Raw genomic sequence first — 23,681 nt, forward strand, 5'->3', positions numbered from 1 at the left:
ATAAATTTCCTCTTTTAATACAGGTGGTGATGTAGAATAATATTCTTGTTCTGAGGAGATGTGTGCTAAAGTCCTTTGGCGGTGACCTGATAAAGTGAAAGGAAGAGGCACATCAAAATGTTAACACCTGGGATCCCTGGGTGGCGCAGCGGTTTGGCGCCTGCCTTTGGCCCAGGGCGCGATCCTGGAGACCCGGGATCGAGTCCCACATCAGGCTCCCTGCATGGAGCCTGCTTCTCCCTCTGCCTGTGTCTCTGCCTCTCTCTCTCTCTCTCTCCTCTGTGTGTGTGACTTCCATGAATAAATAAAAATTAAAAAAAAAAAAAAAACAAAATGTTAACACCTGAAGAATTCTGGTGAAGAGTTTATATATATGTTCATTATACCATTCTTTCAACTTTCCTGTGGGTTCGAAATTTGTTGTGTACTAGCTTGGGAAAATAAAATAATTAAAAACCCATTATGTTTTGGGTACACAGTTGTTTTCAAAGAAAAATCAGTGCCAGGTGATATGCAGTTTTATGCAGTTTTACATACATTGTTTACCTTCAAAACAAACCTGAAAGTTAGGTGCTCTTTTATAGATGAAGAAATAGAAGCTCAAGGGAAGCCAAAACTAACAAAGTTTAGTTCTACATTTCCAGACTCCAGTGCCATAGGTGTATATGCTTTTCAGAAGGAAGGCTTATGAGTTGGCAATGATCCTCACAAGCACTTCCACAACCTCTCCCCAAACCCAGCTTAGAGAAATTCTTACTCAAGAATTGCACTTCTAAAAAAAAAGAGAATGACAGTCCTCAGAGGAAGAAAATTTGGTCTCATATCCATGTCTTTTCCTTATTCCTAGTTCATCACTTTTACCATTAAAAAAAAAAAAACAGCATACCTCAAGTCCTTTTATATAAACAATAAATATCTTTCAACATCTGACTCAGTGCCTCCCAGAATTCTTGATAGCATTTTTCCTTAAGTCTTCAAGTTTCCTAGTGAGTTTATCTACTGAAATATCAAACAACTCTTTTTCCAGCTTAAACTTCTTTGCGGCCTAATTGATTTCTCGGATGCAGCTAACATCCATGTAACCTCTTATGTCCACCCTGCGGTTATTATTGGGTTATTCATATTGGCCTTCCCTAGGGGGCTGCTCCACCGCTGCTCACATTAGACCCCACCATTCTCTTTCCCAAGGATTTGCTGTAGAGCCACGGGCACTGCAGAAGTCAGCACTGTGCAGCCCGCTGGCAGGATGCCTTGTTGCTGCTTTTTTTCTCACCATTTTGTAAATTCTACTATAAAAAACTGATATATGTACAATCATCATTTTTTTTTTTTTTACTATTTTCAGCATGATGGCATTATTTGTGTATCTGTGTTTCTTTCTTTTGCTTTTTCTTTTAGGACTTATTTTGTAATCAGTTTCTGAAATACAAAACAGAACATAAGTAGTTTTCTAAATTTACTCCTTCCCCCCCCTTTTTTTTAATTGAGGAATCATTTTGAACCTGATGTAATTTTAGAATTCAAGAATATCTACATTTATCTGAAGATCAGGTTCAATGGGTTCATTATAAGTCAATGTGGATGGACTGTTTGATGTGTGAATATGAGGACAGGGAACACCCTAAAGGTAAAGAGAGTAGAGCTAGCTCAAGAGCAATGGCTGTGTCCTCTGAGAGTGACTCAGATACAGAAATAATATGGCTCACCCCTTTCCCCCCTATAGGCCATCTCCTGGGAATTCAGGCCTGACTCTTGAGAGAAGGGTAGAGTAAATGAATAAGACTCACTTCTCTAGATTTCCATGAACATCTAGAGTGGTGTCTTAGCACTGGTGGAAGTGCTAATGGCTGAAGCAAAGTTGACAATGGCAAATGAGAGAGATGTAGATGATGACAACAGTATCCCTGCCTGGTAGCAGCTCTTCTGAAGATGGCATCATCTCTTCAGGACAAAAAAAAAAAAAAAAAAAAAATGTGTGCTTTGACCAAAGTATGCGTGAGTTGGGCCTTTGGCAATAGCAGTCTTCATTTGACTTCCATGAGCTTAAGCAGAAGCAGTGGTAACACAGACAGATATTGGTGTGATCCCTTTGGTTACTAGCAGTTAATGGAAGCATTGTCACACTGGGCCAGTAGAGGAAAAAAGAAAAAAAAAATACATTCTGTATACTGGCAGAAAGAGCAGTTCCTAGAGTAATGCACAAGGTCCCTGTGGACATCCCAACAATTAATTTGAGACAACTGGAACTTCCAGAGTCCATATATGCCCCCCCACCAAGGGCTCCAGGGGCCATCTGACAGAGAAATAGTATGATTGACTTCAACTCTTATCGTATTATTACCTCAAGTTGAGGTACCAACAGGTGTAAATGCTAAGCTGTCTTTTACCAGAAAAGGAAAAAGCAGAAACATATTTTCATGGGTGCCTGACAATTAGCTGGTAATTCATTCTCAACTAATACCTAGAATCACACCTTCCTGTGGAGAAATTCTTACAAATAGCATGAAATGAAACTGGATGAAATCCAACAACTGAGATCCTGGAGATTTGGGGATAAGACAAAAAAATAGAGAACACGACAGGAACAAAATTTACTGTGAACTGATGAATCTGGTTTCAGATACACCAAGTGTAATGGCACCATGCTATTTATTAGTGTATTACATAATTAGGCAAATGAGGTAGAGACCTATGAGGTGGTAGGTGCTACTTGAAAGGAAGGAAAGAGGTATTCCCAGTGTCTACAGCTAGGAAAAAAAGGACATGTTACTGAACTAATAATGATACATATTAGCTCCATCCCATAGGTAATAACATCTCCCCAGGCATCAGTTCACATCAAGGGCGTCCTAGTGATACAATGACCAGGTGTCTGCCATCAAAACCCCAAAAGACCACCAGGAACACCTGCTGGTGAAGCAAAGAGTAGATGAGTAAATGGAAATTGATGCTACCTTGACACAGGAGAATAGTATCTATAATGTTGTTGTGCATAGTCTTGAATGATTCTAGGGTATACCTGGAAGACAGGGCATAAATGGGATGATCAGGGTTTATGACATGAGAGTTTTGGATTACAGGCACTGAGACTTGGGTACTGGTGAGCAAGCTGTCAATCTTGAGAGATAAACTGCTTAGCTGGTTCACATTACAGGTTTCCTCCTCTATTTGAAAGTAGACAGTTTCTGTGAAACCCTTCATGGCAAAAATTCCATAAAACGAAGAGTATTCCCTCCACTTTCTGAAATTTGCCTCACACCACTTCACTTTTATGAAAGACCTACATTAGTGCCTGTTTTTGTTAACTGAAAAAAATCTGAAGAGGATTTTCACTTTTACCAAAAAAGCCATTTACTATACTAATGTAAGTTCCTATATAAGAATATAATGTATTTCCCCCATTTATTCAGCTTTCTTTTCTAAATCTAAGGCTATTTTGTCATTCTTTAAAGCAAGAAATTGCACATTGGTTTCATTTTTATTTTATACATTTAGCTTTTCTACAGATTTCAGGAGGCTTTTTTGGGGTTTTGCTATTTCTTTGTATATGAATTCACTTTTCTCTTTAGTATTTTCTAATGTACATTCTTGATGTTTAGGAAAGCTATTAATTTTAACTTTGATCTTGTATCAGATATCTTCTTGAATTACTGTATTACCCAGAAATAATAATGGTGTCATTTTCCTTTATCACTTCCTTATCCTAATTTGTCTCCTTGATGTTGAACTTCCGAAACAATGCTCAAGAGTAGGAGGAACAAGGGACTTACTAACATCTAAATTATTCACTATCTTTATCTCTTCCCTATTTTCTCTCTTCCCATAATGTAAGAACCTCATTAACCTATTTTTCTTTGGCTTCCTCCACTTGCTATGACCTATACTTAATTCAAAGAGTTTTACTTTCAGAAAATTCATCGTTTTATCATTAGGCACCAAAAAAACATTATTTTTAATTATGTATTTGTTCATTTCTGTTTTTTCCCCCCTCAACCTTCTTTCTTGTGCTCTTTATACTTTTTAATTATTCTTTTTATTATTTTGTCCTATTACCACCTTTAGACTTTCTTTCAGGTCCAGCCTCATGCTATGAAATTATCTGAGTCTCCACATATCTGGAAATGTCTGTTTTGCTGTGCCATTTAATGTTAGTTTGACTCCACATGAGATCCTAAGTTTAAAATCATTTTCTCTCAAGACTTGGACAACATTGCCGTTGAGAATTATTCTCGTTTATACAGATTTAATCTCATTTATGCTTATTTCCCCATATAAGATCTAAAACAATAGTGTGTATATCTGCATATTTCTTTGAGAATTTCTTTTTTCTTTTTTACTTTATTTTCTTTGCCATCCCCAACCTCTCTCTTCTTCAACGGTAGACATTAACAGAGGAACCATATGAGACTTCTCAGAAACGTAAAGGACAGTTACATCAAAGCAAATGTTGAGTTCTGGATGTCAGGTGTGCAGGAATGAATTAAGTCGGTAAGAAGTGCTGCCTTACTTGAGTGAAGGTATAAGAAGAGCAGAGTGTCAAATGCTGAGTCTTGGGACACTCCCCACAGCTGGGGAGAAAAGAGCTTTTCCTTTGTATGTGTGTTAATAACTGAAAATCTTCTCCTCCTCTATATCCATGTTTGCCAGACCAGGTGAAAAATCCTCTGTAACTAGAGGTACATTGTGTGTGTTTATACAGCAGTGCATTTTCTTTTTTTTTTTTTTTAAGATTTTATTTATTTATTCATAAGAGACAGAGAGAGAGGCAGAGACACAGTCAGAGGGAGAAGCAGGCTCCATGCAGGGAGCCCGATGTGGGACTCCATCCTGGGACCCCAGGATCACGACCTGAGCTGAAAGGGGCGCTAAACTGCTAAGCCACCCAGGCTGGCCCGGCAGTATGTTTTCTCTGAAGCACTTGCTTTATTGATAGTTCTGAGAAGCACTATTGAAGCTTTCAATCTCAACTTCAACAATTTATTTGATAATACAAAAGTTTATTTTCCTAGGACACTACAAATGCTTTGCACATATGGCTGATAAAGTGGTTTATGTTTTAAATATTTCCCTTGAAATATTAGAGGTATATGTCAGTTTACAGATATGGAAATTTACTTTTTAATTTAAACATGATCATATACTTTGTCCATTTTTGTAATTCGCATTGTTTCTGCAGTAATTACAATATATGTGGACTATCAAAACAATGCAAAATTGATCTAAAGAAGAAGAAAATAAAAATCACTTGTGTTTTATTAACCAGAAATAGACACTACAGTATTGTGGTGCATATATTTCCCACCCTTTCCATAAGTCTAATTGTAGTGAAGAACACCGCCCCCCCCCCCTCCCCCGTAAGTAGGATCAGGCCTAATCCAGAGGCAGCCCATCCAGGTGCCTTCCTGAAGTTTTAGCAACAGAAAGCATTCTGTTTGTGATAAGAAAACCATTTTCCCCCACACCCTGATTGGAATGTCCCTGAATAGGTTCATGTTGACCTCCTGAGAAATCGGTAACCTGAATGCTATGTGACTCCCACGGTTCTTTTGTCTGGAAGCGGTTTTTTTCTTTTACCTTTAAAAGATACCTGTAGGGATCCCTGGGTGGCGCAGCGGTTTGGCGCCTGCCTTTGGCCCAGGGCTCGATCCTGGAGACCCGGGATCGAATCCCACATCGGGCTCCCGGTGCATGGAGCTTGCTTCTCCCTCTGCCTGTGTCTCTGCCTCTCTCTCTCTCTCTCTCTCTCTCTCTCTCTGTGTGACTATAATACATAAATAAAAATTGAAAAAAAAATAAAAATAAATAAAAAAAAAATAAAAGATACCTGTAATCGCTAATCGGGGCTCTCTTCCTCCTCGGAGGCGGAGAGCCCATTTGCACAAACGTTCAATAAACCCTCTTGCTAATTGCATCTGCCTGTCTGGGGTCTGAGTCTCTGGGGCGTCCACCGGGACACGTTGGCACCCGTGAGCCAGGGTCCAACAGTAGTAAGTCTTGAAGAAAGGAAGCTTATCTAATGGCTCAAGACTGCATTTGAAATCATCTTTTTCTTTGTGTTCTGCTTCCATTCCTAAATATTATTTTAGTTTTAGTTTAACGAGTCTTAGAATATACTTTATATAGAGAAAAGGGACTTTCAATCTAATACTCTGAATCCAATTTACCCAAGGAAACTCAAGTGCACTTCTTTTCCAGACACTTCTTTGCTTGGATGCCCTAGATGTGGCAGTGACTGAGTTTCTCTATATCCTTGCTTCTTACAGCATGGCGTAATGATAGGTAGCATCGAAGTCACCTGAGGTCGTGTTAAAACTGTTGAATCCGGGCCCCACTGCAGTGTCAGAATTAGGATCTGCCCTTCAACAGTAACCCAAGGTGATTTTTATATGCATGGAGTTGTGAGGAGCTGTTTGTTATTCAGCAACAGCATGTTTCAGACTTTCCCATCTCATGGTTCTAGCTCCCCCCACCCCCAAGCTCTGGAAACACCAGTCTCTGCCCTGTCACTTCCAGAGGAGCAATAGCAATGGCTTCTCACTCTCATTTCTCCCTGGGTTCCTGTCCCCCCATTCTTTGTGGATTCCTTTAACCCTACTCATACCTCCATCCATACCTCCTCCTATAATCTTAAAACCTCTGTCCTGGATACCTTAAATTTCCTTCCAAGAATCTGATGGATCACTTTGTGATCAATGGCAATGTGGATAGATGACAGATTGTTCCATTTGTTTCATTCTTTCTGGGGCCTTTATATTTTGAATTCATAAAATTCCACTTTATCCATTCTCCCATACTTAGTCTTTCACAACTGGTTAAGTTATTCCAACTGTAATATGGCTTGATGGATTTCTCTCCTCATCTCAGTCACTTTCAAGTCACCACAGAATTATGCCATATGGACTGAAATTGTAGTACAGTGTAGACATTCCTTTTCAGAGACTCTTCTGGCAGATATGTTACAATTTAGCATGTGTACGTTTTTGTTTTGATAAAATATCTTACTTGATCCTCATAATAAACTCATGTTATAAGTACTCTTGAGGATGAGAAAACTCAGAGGGGAGGTTGCATGACTTTCCCAAGATCACACAGTTGGTAGCTAGCAAGACTTTCTGATTTCAGAGGCCATTCTCTTAACAGCAATTGCATATTGCCAGCCTACACATGTGTCTGCTACCTCCAGGGAAATGTTTTCAGATGAAGTGTGCTAATTTCTGAGCAAAGGCATTATTGTTCATCTTTGAAAATACATGAAATTCCTAATCATTCGAATAGTTTGCACTACAATCAAACACTCACCAACTTTATGTTCAAATCCAGACATTCATTCTGCTAGAGGTTCATTTCCCTTTTCAGTGGACATACACTCTGCTAAGGACACTAAAGGCCATCCTGGATAGCCATAAATGTGGCTGTACATCAATCCTACTGTGCTTCCCCAGGAAACAAATCCTCAGCATTTCTTTGGGGGGTGTGGGGGATTGTAGAAAATCAGGGTAACCTCCTAACTCATTCACTCATCCTGGTCTTTCCATCCCTCTGACTGCAGTTTCCTGCTAGAGCACCAACTCTTCTAGGTGCTCACAAGATGTTTACCTTTGTAGAATGCTAGCAGTCTCATGTCTCCTGAGGTAGAGCTAAATTACAGGTATTAGTTTGTTTTGTTGATTGGCAAGACGGGGGTGGGGGAGTGGGCGGTGGTGGTGGTTGAAGGAGTACTGTTTAGTTAGGATCCCAGATTAGTGAGAATCAGTGCTATATTTCTGGAGTTTGGTGTCATTAAAATATTATGTTCAACCATCAACCCCAATGCAGGGGGCTATAATTACACCCCACCAATGACATCATCTAAGAAGACATCCTGAATCCACCCCAGTTTAGAGCAGACACTTTGTATTTTTTCACATGTTGATATAAAACATTTGAATTCCTTTGGAGTGTGAGACAGTGTTAAGTGCTTTCATATGGATTTCCATAGTTAAACCTAATCACAACTTGTGAAGTAGGTATTATTATTATTCTTTTCATCTCACAAAGGTGGAAAATGAGGGTTTTTAATGCATGAGTACAGAGCCTATGTTATTCGCAAAGAAGTCAAAAGTTAGACAATGCAGTGATGTAGACAAGCAGGAATTCACATATATTCCTATTGAGTATTAAATGCACAGCCAATATAGAGAACTACTTAGTAATATTCAGGAAAGTTGAAGATGTATCTACCCTATTATCTGACAATTTCACTACTGTTCATACATTCAGAGAAACTCTCTTACATCTACCTATGTATGGGAGTGTCCACTGTAGCCTCTGCTGTAATCACAGTAAAATGGAAATAACTTCAAATCTCAAACAAGGTATATATGTAAGTTATGATTACATACAGAATCCTAGAGGTACTTTTATGACACCTTAGAGTTTGACACTTGCAAAACTTTAACATATATTGCTTATTCCTATGTATATGTATGGATATATATATATAGTAAAATATTAAAACGTTGAATATGGGATGATGTTTAACTCTGAGAAGAGAGGGAGGGGAATGAATAAATAAGAGGTATATTATTGGATTTCAACCTTATTATTAGAATTAAGTGTTGGGTACTCATGTTCCAATAAGTTAGTTTATATTCTCTCCTCTAACTTTAATACAAACAAAAGATAGAGAAGTTGTACAATTTGCCTATATATATATATATATATCAATCATTAAAAATATGCAATGACACAGACACAGATTGGAAAACTCTGAAGACCGGTGTATTATACCAGTAGCAAATTCTTGATTTGCAATAGGTTGCTATAACTTTGTAAGAAGTTACCACTAGGGAAACTGGATAAAGAATATTCAGGATCTTGCTGTGTAATTTCTTCAAAATGCAAGTGAATTTACAATTATATCAACAATTTCAGGTAAAAAATAAAAATAGTAAAAATTGAATTTAAAATTGTGATGTTCCCACAGATAGACCTATCATTACCTTTTATTATACATTTAAAAAATATATAAATAAATTGATAGAGATCAAGATGTGCAACAACTGCCAACCACAAAATGTTGCTTTTGCTTTTCAAGAAGTATTTTCTGATATTAAGCAGGATTTTTGTTCCATGGAGAGATATGTGTGCAAGGCTTACCGATAGAAGACAAAAAAGGGAAAATGCACAAGAAAGTCACACAAAAAAATATCTGCCTTCTGAGAACTTCAGAGGTAAACTTGAACCTTACTTAATTCATTAAACAAAAAAGAACACATACTAGCTCTCAATCTGTATATGTGAATAAACGAAACCACCATTGTCAACGTTAATAAAGTTTACACTGAGTCGGCACCAAACTGTTTTAATACAAAGTTAATAACCAAACAGAATGTTTCAAACTTGATCATGTACCAACTCATAATAGACTTTGGAGCCTGTGAAAAAATTCAGAATACCAGTCAAGATTCAAAATTTCCAAGTTGGAAACCCTCAGGATGGAGCTGAGTAATCTACATTTATATAAAATTTCTGTGTAGCGCTGCTATGCAACAGAAACTTCAGAGCCACTCATGTGAATATTTGTATTATCTCTGGCTATGACAATTTATAAAATTAACCCAACTGTAGTGAACACTTCATCTTTATTTCACATTTTAAAAAGGAAAAAACCATTCCCCTTCCATCTAATAGGTTAGTTTGTGTCTAACTGGAAGAGGAGTACCTATGTGTGGCCATGTGAGACCATTAAAGCTACTCTTATGCTTAGACCTTAGGTGAACTTAAGAAAAATTCAAGGGACAACATGGTTTGAAAAAAAAGAAAATCATTGATTGCTTTTCATCTTTGTGTGGGGGGAAGCCACTAGTTTCATTTGTATTAGCACAAAATAACTTATGCTTTTAAAAAATTGTTGTTATGTATGAGACACATCATCTTGCTCTTAGCGATGTCTGGCTCATGATCGAGACACACACACACACACACACACACACATTTAATGAGATCTCTGAAGCATACAAGCATATAATATGCTAGGTAGAAAGAGCTCAGAAGATATTTTCCAAGTACCTTTGAACCAAGGCTTTGGAATAATTAGGTTTTCCTACTAGCAATCACACTAATAATCTAAAATTAGAGATGTCTAATTTCAATGTCTTTCCACATCCCCAAACTATTTTGAGATCACCTGATTTTACCCTGTACCCACAGCTATCTTGCTGGGCTAATGGAGAGTCGAGTGGGACGCATCAGGGGGTAGTTAAATATGGTTGCTCCTGCTGCTTCTCTCATTGCCCAATTACCTGACTGACTCTTGGAAGTCATAGCTCATGGAATCCTGGAACTGGGCACACCAGGGCACTCGGTCAGACAAACACGATTTCCCAGGCCCAGAAGTCACTCTGCTGGCAGCTCCAGCTCAGACCCAAGACCTGCGAAGCTTCTGGGATGATTTAGCCTAGAGGATTTTTAAATAGCTTCAGGAAATGTAAAACTTCCTGTCGATTTGAATGGTTCCTGTCACTTTTTAGAACACCTGGCACTCAAATATTTAAATTACAATTCCAGTTTTAATTTGAAGGAACCTAACAATAAGCTCTTTCTACTCCCATAGTACTTTAAGTCTGACTTTTCTTTAATTTTCTAAAAATGCAGATTTGGGAAATGAAATTAGCAATGCAAGGTGAACCTAGTGTGAATTTTACTGAAGATTATGCAAATGAGGGAAATTATAATTCTATCAGGATGTCATTACATGTGTCTACTTAGACACACATTTTCTGCTATGTTTAAGTTAAACAAAACACTAAATGACTATGTAGTATGACATCTCATTAATATGTTTCCATTCACATCTGTGCCTTTAGTATAAAAAGGAAAAAAAAACAACTGCTTCAGTGATAAGAGATTAGGTCCTTTAATTAGAAACAAATGACAAATCACTGTTAACCCCATGTGATGCTCTCTAAAACTTCCATCAAATATTCCCCTTAAAACATTATTAAACACAAGTTCCCCAGATCTACTTCCTAGAAAGTGCCATTTAACAAAACCCAGGCAGGATGTTAATACTGGGGCCGAATTACAGGTTGCCAAAGCATTTCCTGTGAGGGGATTGACAGGGGATCATTTTGTTATGGGGCCACCTCCAGTGTGTTGTGACAACCACTCATTACACCTCTGAGCACAGCACTCAGCTGTAGGTTCTACAAGATGCAAATAGCTCCAAATGGGTTCAATTTAGAGCGAGTGGATAATGTATCATTCACTTCTCTAAGGTAGAAGCTTTTAATTTTCCAAGAACAAGAAAGAGAAGAACATTGCAGTTTCTGGAAATAAAGATTTAGTTAACCAACTACGCTTGAGAAATGGAGTCACAATAGCAATATCTGTTACATTATAAATAAAAACACTTCACCTGTGTTGTTTCCCCTTGGCCCAAACCAAAACACCAAGTGGTCAAGTGAGCATCACCTCTCAATAAATATAATTATCCACTTAAGAGCTCAATGTCAAAAACTAGTAACCTCTAAGTGATGGTAGGTTTTTCTCTTACAAAAGGAACTGCTTACAAAGCTACTATAGTTAATTATAATAATACTCAAAAAGTGTTTAAAACACATTTTGATATGGAAAAAAATATCATGGAAAGCTTTTCACAGTTGGGCTTTAATATTTTAGTGTGCTAGCTTTTATACCCCTCTGTGATTTTACCCCCACTGTTCTATTACTGATTTTAGTAAGTGTTGCTAACAATGGAATGCAGCAAGTCCCTACTACCAGCTATTTAGAAGAGAGGTATGCTAATATGGATTGGAAAAAGTCAATAAGCCCATTTAAGAGTCCTGTGTTTCACAAAGCCACAGGAGAAACCAGAGAACTACAAAACAGGCCTGTGTGAAAAGATGGTTGTTTTCTGCTCTGAGGACAGTGGTGAGCAGAATGTTCTCTGCTCTGAATGGCCAGCATCACTCTAGGCACGATTACTGACATCTTCTGGATATTAAAGTCCTCTGTTTTGAGCACTCCACTAAGAAATTCATTTTAAAAAGTTAGTTATTCTTTAGCTTTAAAGATGATTTTCCAGTAAAGATACGTTTTGTGTGTATAATATATACATGTTTAAATAGTAAATATAGGGATCCCTGGGTGGCTCAGCGGTTTAGCACCTACCTTCAGCCCAGGGCGTGATCCTGGAGTCCTGGGATCGAGTCCCACATCAGGCTCCCTGCAGGGAGACTGCTTCCCCTTCTGCCTGTGTCTCTGCCTCTCTCTCTGTGTGTCTCATGAATAAATAAATAAAATATTTAAATAAAATTTTAAATAAATAAATAAAATAAATAAATAAATTGTAAATATATTTATGGAAATAAATTTAAGCAAACTGGCATAGGGAACACAAGGCAGTCACAAAAGTATGCATTATGCATTATGAAGCAAGAGGAGTGGTGCTGGGGCACCTGGATGGCTCAGTCGGTAAGGAGTCAGCCTTTGGCTCACATCATGATCTCAGAGTCTTGGGATCGACTTCCTGTCGGACTCCCTGCTCAGTGGGGAGTCTGCTTGTACGTCTCCCTCTGACTTTCCTCCTCTCTTGAGCTCTCAATGTCTCAAATAAATAAATAAATAAATAAAATATTAAAAAAAAAAAAGAAAGATGTTTACTTCTACTGAGAAACACTAGGGGTTGGTGACCGTATACCTCAGGCCCACGGGGAAAGGTAGGCTTGCATTTACAGACTTATTTCCATCAGTCATTGGCCAGATGCTCTATTATAGCAGAATAATTCTCTAACAGGTAAGTCAGGTAAAAGAAAACCCCAAAACAGGAACTGTTGGATTTATACTACTATCCCTCCACGCTTTAGTAGCTCTCTTAGTCTGTTTGGGCTGCGATAGCAAAACATACAGATGAGGTGGCTTCTGAACAACAGAAATTCCTGTCTCACAGCTCTGAAGGCTGTGAAGTCCAAGACCAAGGTGCCAGCCGGTTCAGTGTCTGCTGAGGGACCATTCCCTGGTTTACCGACAGCCATCCTCTTGCTGTGGTCACTCACCGGGGAAGGGGCAGGGAAGCTCTCCGCATCATTTTATTAAGGTACTAGTCTTCTTCGTGGGGGCTGCACCCTCATGATTTGATCATTTCTCAAAAGTCCCATCTCCTAATGCCATCACATTGGGGGTTAGGATTTCAACATAAAGATGTTAAGGCATCCCAAACATTGAGTCTATAGCACTAACAGAATGCATAATTTTTAGTTAGTAATGGAGCTTTCTGGACAAATATCATAATCCCCAGTCACTCCTGACCAAGTCTTATCTAATGAGATATAATTGTTGTCAAAAACTGACCTCTGCTTCAGAGTCAACATGTAACACAGAACATGGGAGAAACAGCAACGATAGCTTTATTGGTTTGCAGGGTAAAGGAAGATACAGCAGGTTATGATCTTTAATTTTATATGTGCTGCTAAAGCGAACACAAGTTATGACCTTCAAAACACTGCAAGCCTGCTGGAGGGGCTGGGAGGAGATTTCCAGGGAAATACAGGATCTAGCCGATTTTGATAGGAATTATGTACTTGTTGCCAGCCTCCTTTGTCTGTGTTTAGGGTGCTACAGGACTCCTGAAACATACGGCAAAGGAGAGAGAAGGGATTGTTTGTGGAACAGAGGAAAAAGATTCCTTTAAAATTAGGATTCCATGAAGCATTCGTGCAACCATTTCATTTTTGTTCAACTTTATGTTTTCAGTAGTTTCATAATCAGAAGTGTTTCTGCAGCTTCTGAGCACCGATCTTAAAGGAAACAATTTCTCTTTCTTCTATTTGGCTTCCTTTGTATTAGCTGGAATATGGATGTAAAGGTTGGAGCCCTAGCAGTCATCTTGAACCATGAGGATAAAATTTTATAAGTAGAACTATGCTCCAGAAAATTTATTTCTATACTTCTTTTAAATTTATTTATTTATAAGAGACACACAGAGAGAGGCAGAGACACAGGCAAAGTGGGAAGCAGGCTCCCCACAAGGAGTCAAATGTGGGACTCAATCCTGGACCCTGGGATCACACCCTGAGCCAAAGGCAGATACTCAACCGCTGATCCACCCAGGTACCCCTGGAACACTTTTCCACAGACATTTGACAAGAGGCCGCAAAGAACTATGATTCTTTAGGGACAGGCAACACATAAGGTGAACCAAACAAATACTCCAGGTAACTACCAAGACTCAGCTTTCAGATCCTATCACAGAAGGAGCAAACCAAACAGAATCTGGCAGTTTCACTGAGGCGAAGAAACAGATTTAGGATTCAGAGAGGCTAAGAAGAAGAAGTGATAGAGAAAAAATATTGAATATAATGAAACTAAAAAGCAGCAGAGCTCCTGAGATGTTCAGAAGGATTACACTGTCTTGGGCTCTGAACTAATCTGGACATGTGTGGTATAAAACCCCACAAGGCTAGGGTAGACTTATGATCCTTGGCACCAAAGAAAGGCTAGGGATACTTCAAGCTATTATTAGACAGAATGGTAAAGCCTCATCAAAAAAATTAAATATTGGCTAGCATCTCTTAGACATATTTTCCATTAACAGTTAAATTAGCTCCAGAATAAATGCTGTGTTGCCCTTTCCCTAGTAAAGCTTCAAAAAGAAGTCTCAAAAGGATCAAACTGATCCATTAGTAAGTTAACTGCATGCAAGAGTAAAGCTTAACATTCTTTAAAGGAATATTATAAACTTCAGCATTCAACAATGTAAATTTTAGAATGGCTGGCATTCAAAAAATATTACTAGGTATATAAACAAACAGGAAAAAATAGTTAATAAAAACAGACTCAGAGATTAGAGAGAGGATAGAATAAGGAGACAAGAATCTTAGCCACTATTATAAAGGTGATAAGAAGATTAGAGGACAACATGGATATAAAGAAGAGAGAAAATAAAGATACAAAATGCTCAACCAAAGATGAAAATAAATATGTTAAATAGAAAACCCACTGAATAATGTTAACAGAATTTAGATGCTGCAGAAGGAAAGAAGAATAAATCGGAATTTGACATAATCATAGACATTATTCAAAATGAAACAGAGGAAACCAAACACTGAAAAAAAAAAATAAACGAGGTATCAGAGATCTGTAAGGACTGAGCTAGTTTTAAACTCCAGCAATACAAATTATCACAAACTTAAAGGTTTAAGCAACATCAATTTGTTATTTTTAAAGTTCTGTGGATTAGAAGTAAAACAATGGTCTCACAGGGCTACTATTAAGATGTAGGCAGGCAGGCTACATTCCTCTAAAGGATTTAGAGTAGAATCTGTGTCTTTGCCTTTTCTAATTTCTAGAGATCACCTATGTTCCTTGGTTTATGGCTTCTTTCTTCCCTTCTTAAGCCAGTGGGTTGAGCACTCATGCCATATCTTTCTGAGCCTCTTTAATGGTCACATTTTTTTCTTTGACCACAGCCTAGAAAGGTACTTTGTTTTTAGGGATCTACGTGAAATCAGGCCCACTCATGTAATCCAAGACAGTCTTTCCATCTCAATGTCCTTAACACAATCATACCTACAAAGTCCCTTTTACCTTACAAGGTAATATATCCACAAGTTCTAAGGATAAGGATGTGATTATGGCAGAGCAATGTTATTCCACAACCACAGGACCCAAAAAGAAATCATTTAATATATTTATAACTGCGGTCCCAGGAGGCTAAATGGCAGATAAAGGATATTTGAATAAATAATTATCATAATTTTTTGATATTTGATGAAAACCATAAATCTGCATATCCAAAAATCTCATCAAAATTCAAGTAGAGAAAAAAAAAATTCAAGTAGAGGAATGCCTGGGTAGCTCAGCTGTTGAGCATCTGCCTTCGGCTCAGGTCGTGACATCAGGCTCCCTGTATGGAGCCTGCTTCTCCCTCTGCCTGTGTCTCTGCTTGTCTCTGTGTGTCTCTCATGAATAAATAAATAAATAAATCTTACAAAAAGGAAAAGAAAAGCTGAAAGAGTTCACCACTAGCTCATTGAACTATAAGAGATGTTTAAAAGAAATTTTTCTAGCAAAAGGAAAATGATACCAGATGGAAATGTGAATCTATATAAGAAATAAGAGGACCACACATGGTAAATAAGTAGGAATACATTCAAAACACTCTCTTTCATTTTCATCTCTGTGAAAGGTAATTAACTATTCAAGTTAAAAAAATGGCAATGTATTTTAAGTTTTATAACATTTATAGGTAAATATCTTATATGGCAAAAACACAAAAAAGAGAAATAAAAAGGAGTTATACTGTTGAAAGTGCTCACACTCTTTGTGAAGTGATATGATAGCAGTGGTGTGGCAGTTTAAAAGAAACTAATTTCTTAATTCTGAAATAAAGATTTTATTTATTTGAGAGAGAAAGTGAGAGAGAGAGAGAGAGAGAGAGAGAGAGAACAAGAGCAGGGGGAAAGGGTAGAGGGAGAAACAGATTCCCCACTGAGCAGGGAGCCTGATGTGGGAACCCAGGACTCTGGGATCATGACCTGAGTCGAAGGCAGATGCTTACCTGACTGAGTCACCCAGGTGCCCTAAAAGAAACTAAAGTTGAGAATTGGTCTTTTTAAATCTAGGTTATCCTTGAAACCATACAAGGAGGCATAGACCATAATCCAATAGTGGAGATAATATGTATCAGAATACAGTCAAATAATTCAAAAGAAGGAAAAGGAAGAAAGAATATATTATATAACAGAAAACAAATAACTAAATGGTAGATTTATATATGATCATATCAACAGATGTATTAAGTGAGAATGGTTTAAACATTTCAAATCAATGAAATTTTCAGATTGAATAAAAATAGAGACGAAGCTATATACAAAGTTTATACAAAACATAAAGATATATTTAATACTAATATTTGTTAAAAATTACAGATTGGAAAAAACATTTGACATGACTACTAGTCAAAAGAAAGCTGAAAAGTCTATAATAATATTAGAAAAGCTAGTTTCAAGCAAAAATATTAACAATAGTAAAGAATTGTATTAAGGAAAAGGAATCAATTCATTAAAAAGGCATAACAATCCTACTTGTGCTAGCACTCTAATATCACAGTCAAAAAATATGAAGCAAAAACTGACAACACAAGAACTATAATCGACAATTATAGTTTGAGACTTCATGATTGCTTTCTCAGGAAATGATAGAACATGCAGTAAAAAATCAAGTAAAGATAGAGAAAATTTGAACAATGCATCAATCTGTTTGACCTAATTGACATTTTAGAACACTAGGATGCCTTAAGTATCAAAAATTAAGTGGCTTAAACAAGGTATTTGTGCACACTTCTGGAGGCTGATCTCAGATTTTTTTTTTTTTTTTTTGGCCTCCCTCTTTGGTTTGTGGATGGCCATCTTCATGTTCATGTGGTCTTCCCTCTGTGCATGATGTCTACCACTCTAACACCAATTACAATGTGTGATTTTTTTTTTTTTACCATACTACAAGCAATTCTTGGAGACCAATGAGCTGTCCTACAATGGGCTTATCAAACTAAACACCCAACAAACAATGCAGTTAAGAAATGGGCAGAAGACATGAATAAATATGTTTCAAAAGAAGACATAAGAAGTGCTAACAGACATATGAAAAGATGTTCAATGTCACTCATCATCAGGTATATATAATTGAGATATATAATGATATATCACCTCACACCTGTCAGAATGGCTAAAATTAACAACACAGAAATAATAGGTGTTGGTGAGGACGCAGGGAGAAGGGAATCCTCTTACATTATTGGTGGAAATGTAAATTGGTGCAGCCACTCTGGAAAACAGTAGGGTATTCCTCATAAAGTTAAAATAGAACTACCCTGTGACCCAGCAATTACACTAATAGGTATTTACTCAAAGGATACAAAAATACTGATTCTAAGGGACACATGCACCCCAAATGCTTAGAGAATTATCAACAATATTCAAATTATGGAAAGAGCCCAAATGTCCATAGACTGGTGAATGGATAAAGAGGAAGTAGTATTTATATACTATATATATATATATATATATATATATATATATATATACACACACACACACACACACACGCTATATATATACTACAGTATATATACTATAGTTATGTATTATATATTATATATATATATAATATATATATATAATGGAATTTTACTCACCCATAAAAAAGATTGAAATCTTGCCACTTACAAAGACGTGGATAGAGCTAGAATATTATGCTAAGCAAAATTAGTCGGTCAAAGAGACAAATACCACATGATTTCACTCATACATGGAATTTAAGAAATGAAACAGATGAACATACAGCCAAAAACAGAGAGAGTCAAACCATAAAACAGATTCTTAACTACAGAGAACAAACTCAGGGTTGCTAGAGGAGTGGTGGGTTGGAGGATGGGTTAACTGGGTGAATGGTATTAGGGAGGGCACTTATCAATGAAATTAATAAACCTCTAGCTAAATGGGTGAATTAAAAAAAGAAAAAGGCAATCAAATATCAGGAATGAAAGATAGGCTACACTATGCATCCAGGAAATTTCAAAAGATATTAAGCAAATAATATATAAAATTTCAAAATATATATATATATATAAAATTTCATACAATAAATCTGATAACTTCTATAGAATGGAAACTCCTTGAAATACATGAATTATCAAACCTCATAAGGAAGAAACAAATAATCTGAATAGCCATATAGAATGACCAATTGGCAGATTTTTTTCTTAAAGTATAGTTGACATATAGTATTATGTCAGTTTCAGGTGTACAACATAGTAATTTGACATTTATATATATATATATTACAAAAAAACATCACCATGTTAAGTCAAGTTATCATCTATCACCATACATAGTTACTACAATATTATTGACAACATTCCCTTTGTTCTTTGCATGTCCATGACTATTTCATAACTAGAAATTTATACTTAATAATCACCAGTTTGATGTCTGTATTTATGGATCTGTTTCTGTTTTATTTTGTTTTTTTTTCTTTTATTTTTTAGATAAGTGAAATCATACGTATTCCTCAGTCTTATTATTCACTCTATGTCCATCCATGTTGTGGTAAATGGCAAGATTGTATCCTTTTTAATGCTGAGTAATATTCCCTTGTATATTTATACACTGTATATTCTTTATGCATTTATCTACCAGCAGACATCTAGGTTACTCCCATATTTTGGCTATTACAAATAATGCAATGAACATAGATGAGTAGATCTTTTTAACTTAATGTTCTCATATTCTTCAGATCAATACCCAGAAGTGGATATGCTAGATCATACAATATTTCTTTTATAGTTTTTTAAGGAATCTCCATACTGCTTTCCATAGTGGTTATACCAATTTACATTCCTACCAACAATGCATAAGCATTCCCTTTTCTCCACAATCTTGCCAATATTTTATATTTCTTGTGTCTTTGATAATAGAGATTCTGAGTGGTGTAAGATGATACCTCATTGTGGTTGTGATTTGCATTTCCCTGATGATTAGTGTTGCTAAGCGTCTTTTCATTTGTCTGTTGTCCATCTGTATGTCTTCCTTAGAAAAATGTCTATTCAGATCCTCTGAAATTTTTTAACTCCCTTCCCTTATCTCCTGCTCCCTCACCTCTATTTCCCTTCCTTTCAGTATTGAGTTTAGGAGTTCTTTATATATTTGGATATATAATATGCAAACATCTGCCATTCAGTAGGTGGCCTTTGCATTTTGTTAACGATTTCCTTCTCTGTGCAAAAGCTTCTCAGTTTGCTTACCATTGCAATTGTTTATTTTTGCTTTCTTTGCTCTTGCATGAGAAGACAGATCCACTGTCTAAGACTGATGTTCAAAAGTTTACTGCCTATGATTTCTTCTAGGAATTTTATGCTTTCAAGTTTCACATTCAAGTCTATGATCCATTCTGAGTCTATTTTTGTATATAGTATAAAAACATGGCCCAATGTCATTCTTTTGTATGTGGCTGTTTTTCCAACAATATTCATTGAAGAAACTGTCTTTTCACAATTGTATATTCTTGCCATCTCCATCATAGATTAAGTGGGTATATAAGCATGATTTATTTCTAGGTTCTCTATTCTGTCCCATTGATCTATGTGTCCATTTTTTGTTTTGGTTTTGTTTTCATTTTTTTGCCACTACCATAATGTTTGGATTACTACAGTTTTTTAGTATATCTTGAAATCTGGGAATCTTTCTCAAGATTGATTTGGCTATTTGGGGTCTTCTGTGCTTCCACACAAATTTTAGGATTCTTTATTCTAGTTTTGAGAAGAATGTTACTGGTATTTTGATAGACATTGCATTGAATCTGTAGATTGCTTTATGTAATGTGGACATTTTAATAATATTAATCCCTCCAATCCTTGAGCATGGTATTTCTTTCCATTTGTGTCATCTTCAATGTATTTCATCAATGTCTTATAATAGTCTTCAGAGTACACCTCTTTGATTAAAATTATTCTTTAGTATGTTATTATTTTGTTATTATAAATAGAACTTTTAAAATTTCTCTTTCTGATAGTTCATTATTAATATATAGAAACCTAACTAATTTCTATAAATTAATTTTTTATCCTTCAACTTTACTGAATCCATTTATTAATTCTAAAACTTTAGTGGAGTCATTAAGTTTTTTTATATATATATTTATTATCATGTCATCTGCAAAGAGTAACAGTGTTACTCTTTCCTTACCAATCTGTGTGTTTTTTATTTGTTTTTCTTGTTTGGCTGCTGTGATGAGGATTGCCAGTACTATGTTGAATAAAAGTGGTGAGAGTAGACATCCTTGTGTTGTTCCTGAACTCACAAGAAAAACTTTTAGTTTTTCATCATTGAATATGATGTTACCTGAGGGTTTGTCATATATAGCCTTTATTATGTTGAGATACATTCCCTCTATACCTGCTTTCTTGAGAGCTTTTATCATAAATAGATGTTAAATTTTGTCACTTTTTTGGTAACTCTTGAAATGATCATCTGATTTTTTTCCTTCATTTTGTTAATGTGGTATGTCACATTGATTCATGTGCAGATACTGAACCATTCTTGCATCCATGGAATAAATCTCACTTGATTATGTTATATGACCCTGTAATATATTGTTGAATTCATTTGGTTAACATTTTATTCAGGATTTTTGCATCTATGTTCATCAGGGATACTGGGCTCTAATAATCTTTTCTTGTGGATAGTATTTTGTCTAATTTTGATATCAGGGTAATCTGGCCCTGTAGAATAAATTTGGAAACATTCCTTCCTCCTCAGTTGTTTGGAATTATATGAAAAGGACAAATATTAACTCTTCTTTAAACATTTGGTAAGATTTGCCTGTGAAGCCATCTGTTCTTAGATTTTTGTTGGGAATTCAACATCACAAATCATTAATGGGAATGTGTATCTAAACCACTGTGAGATATCACTTCACACTCCATAGGTGACTATTATTAGGAGAAATCAGAAATAAGATTGGGTAGGATGTGGAGAAATTGGAACCCTTCGTATTGCTCGTGGAAATGTAAAATACTATAGCCACTGTGGATAAAAATATGGAGGTTTCTTTAAAAATTTAATTTAAATATAAAATTACCATATGATCCAGCAATTCAATTTCTGGACCTGCCCAAGATACTTTAAAGCAAAGACTCAAACAAATATTTATACACCCATATTAACAGTAGCATATTCATAGTAATCAAAAGGTAGAAATTAACCCCAAAGTTCATCAATGGATAAATGGATAAACAAAACGTGATATAGACATATAATGGAATACTATTTAGTCTTTAAAAGGAGTGTTGTGACATGGATTAGCCTTGAAAACATCACTCCACATGAAATAAGTCAGACGCAAAGGTACAAATATTGTATGGTTTCATTCAAATAATATATGTAGAATATTCAAATTAACAGAGACAGAAAGAAGAATGGTGGTTGCCAGAGGCTGGAGGGAGAAAGAATGGAGAGCTATTGTTAAATGAACATAGAATTTCTGTTTGGAGAGATGAAAAAGTTTCAGAAATGGATTGTAGAGATGACACTACAACAATGTGAATGTACTTAATAATATCACTGAATACAGACAAAAAACAGTAAATTTTATGATTTTGCATTTTATTATTAAAAAAACAATCTATAGATTCAATACAATCCCAATCATATCTATACAGGAAATTTTGGTAGAAATTTAAAAATGTATTCTAAAATTAAATGAAAATGCAAAGAATCTAAAATAGTCAAATGAAGAATAAATTTGGAGTATTTTATTTGCAAACTTATTATAAGGCTATAATAATCAAGGTAAGGTGGTATAGTATAAAGATAAACATATAAATCATTGAAACAGAAGACAGAATCTGGATATTTCTAAAAAAGGAGCCAAGGTATTCAATGGAAAAAAATGATGGTAAATTCAAAGAAGAAAGGGAAATCAAGAGTGCTTAGAAGAAATGGATATCCATATGAACAAAGAAAATAATCCTTGACCATTACGTTGAACCGAATAAAAGAATCACTTCAAATGAATCATGGATTTAAACTTAAATACCACACCTATATAACTTCTAGAAGAAAACAAAAAATGTGATCTCAGAGAAAGCAAATATTTCCAAGATAAAAATATATATATATATATATATTAACCACAAGAGGAAAAAAGCCAAATAGGACTTTCTCAAAAGTAAAAAACTTCTGCTCTTTTAAAGATACTATTGAGAATATGAGAAGACAAAGAAAACACTGGGGGACAAATAATTGCATAGCATATAATTGATAGATTACTTATATCCAGAATATGTTTTCAAAACTCCTAAAACTCAGTTATAAAAAGACAACATGGCTAAAAACAAAATGCACAAAAGTTTTGACGTTCCTAAAGCAAACACATACATTATACATAAATATCATGAATGTCATTAGTACTATTGATAAAATGAAATTAAAATCTCAATTAGATATCACTACAAATGCACTAGATGGTTAAAATAAAAAAGACTACTAATATAATGCTAACTGCTGCCAAGAATTTGGAGTAACTGAAACACACATTGTTGACAGAAGGCAAAATGGTACAGACACTTTGGAAAACAATTTGTTGTTTTTTTAAAAGTTAATCTTATATTTGCCATGCTACTCAGCAAAACCCCTCCTAGGTATTTACCCAAGAGGAATAAAAACATATGTTCATACAACAAATAGTGTGAAATATTCATAGCATCTTTATTCATAATAGCTAAGCTGAAATAATCAAATTGCCTATCAACTAATGAATAGAAAAATGCATAGTATATCCATAGTGAGGAATATTACTGAACACTTTAAAAAATGACCTGCTGATAAGCCCAACATGAACAAATCTCAGGAGTGTTACATTAAGCAAAAGAAGCCAGACATGGACGGCTGTATCCCGAATTAGTCTATGCATTTGATATTCTAGATATGGCAAAATGAGAATGACAGCGTGCCAATCAAAGGTTGCCAGAGTCCACGTGGGGGCAGAGGATGGTGGACAAAGAGGCTTTTCATGGTGAAAGATAAATTCTGCATCCTGACATAGTATAATATGTTGAATGTATTAGTATATATATTGAATATATATTAAAACTCAGCAAAGTATAAACTCAAACTGGAAAATAGGCCTTCATGAAGTGGATT

The sequence above is a fragment of the Vulpes lagopus genome, chromosome 24, assembly GCF_018345385.1.
Source record: "Vulpes lagopus strain Blue_001 chromosome 24, ASM1834538v1, whole genome shotgun sequence".
Lineage (NCBI taxonomy): Eukaryota > Metazoa > Chordata > Mammalia > Carnivora > Canidae > Vulpes > Vulpes lagopus.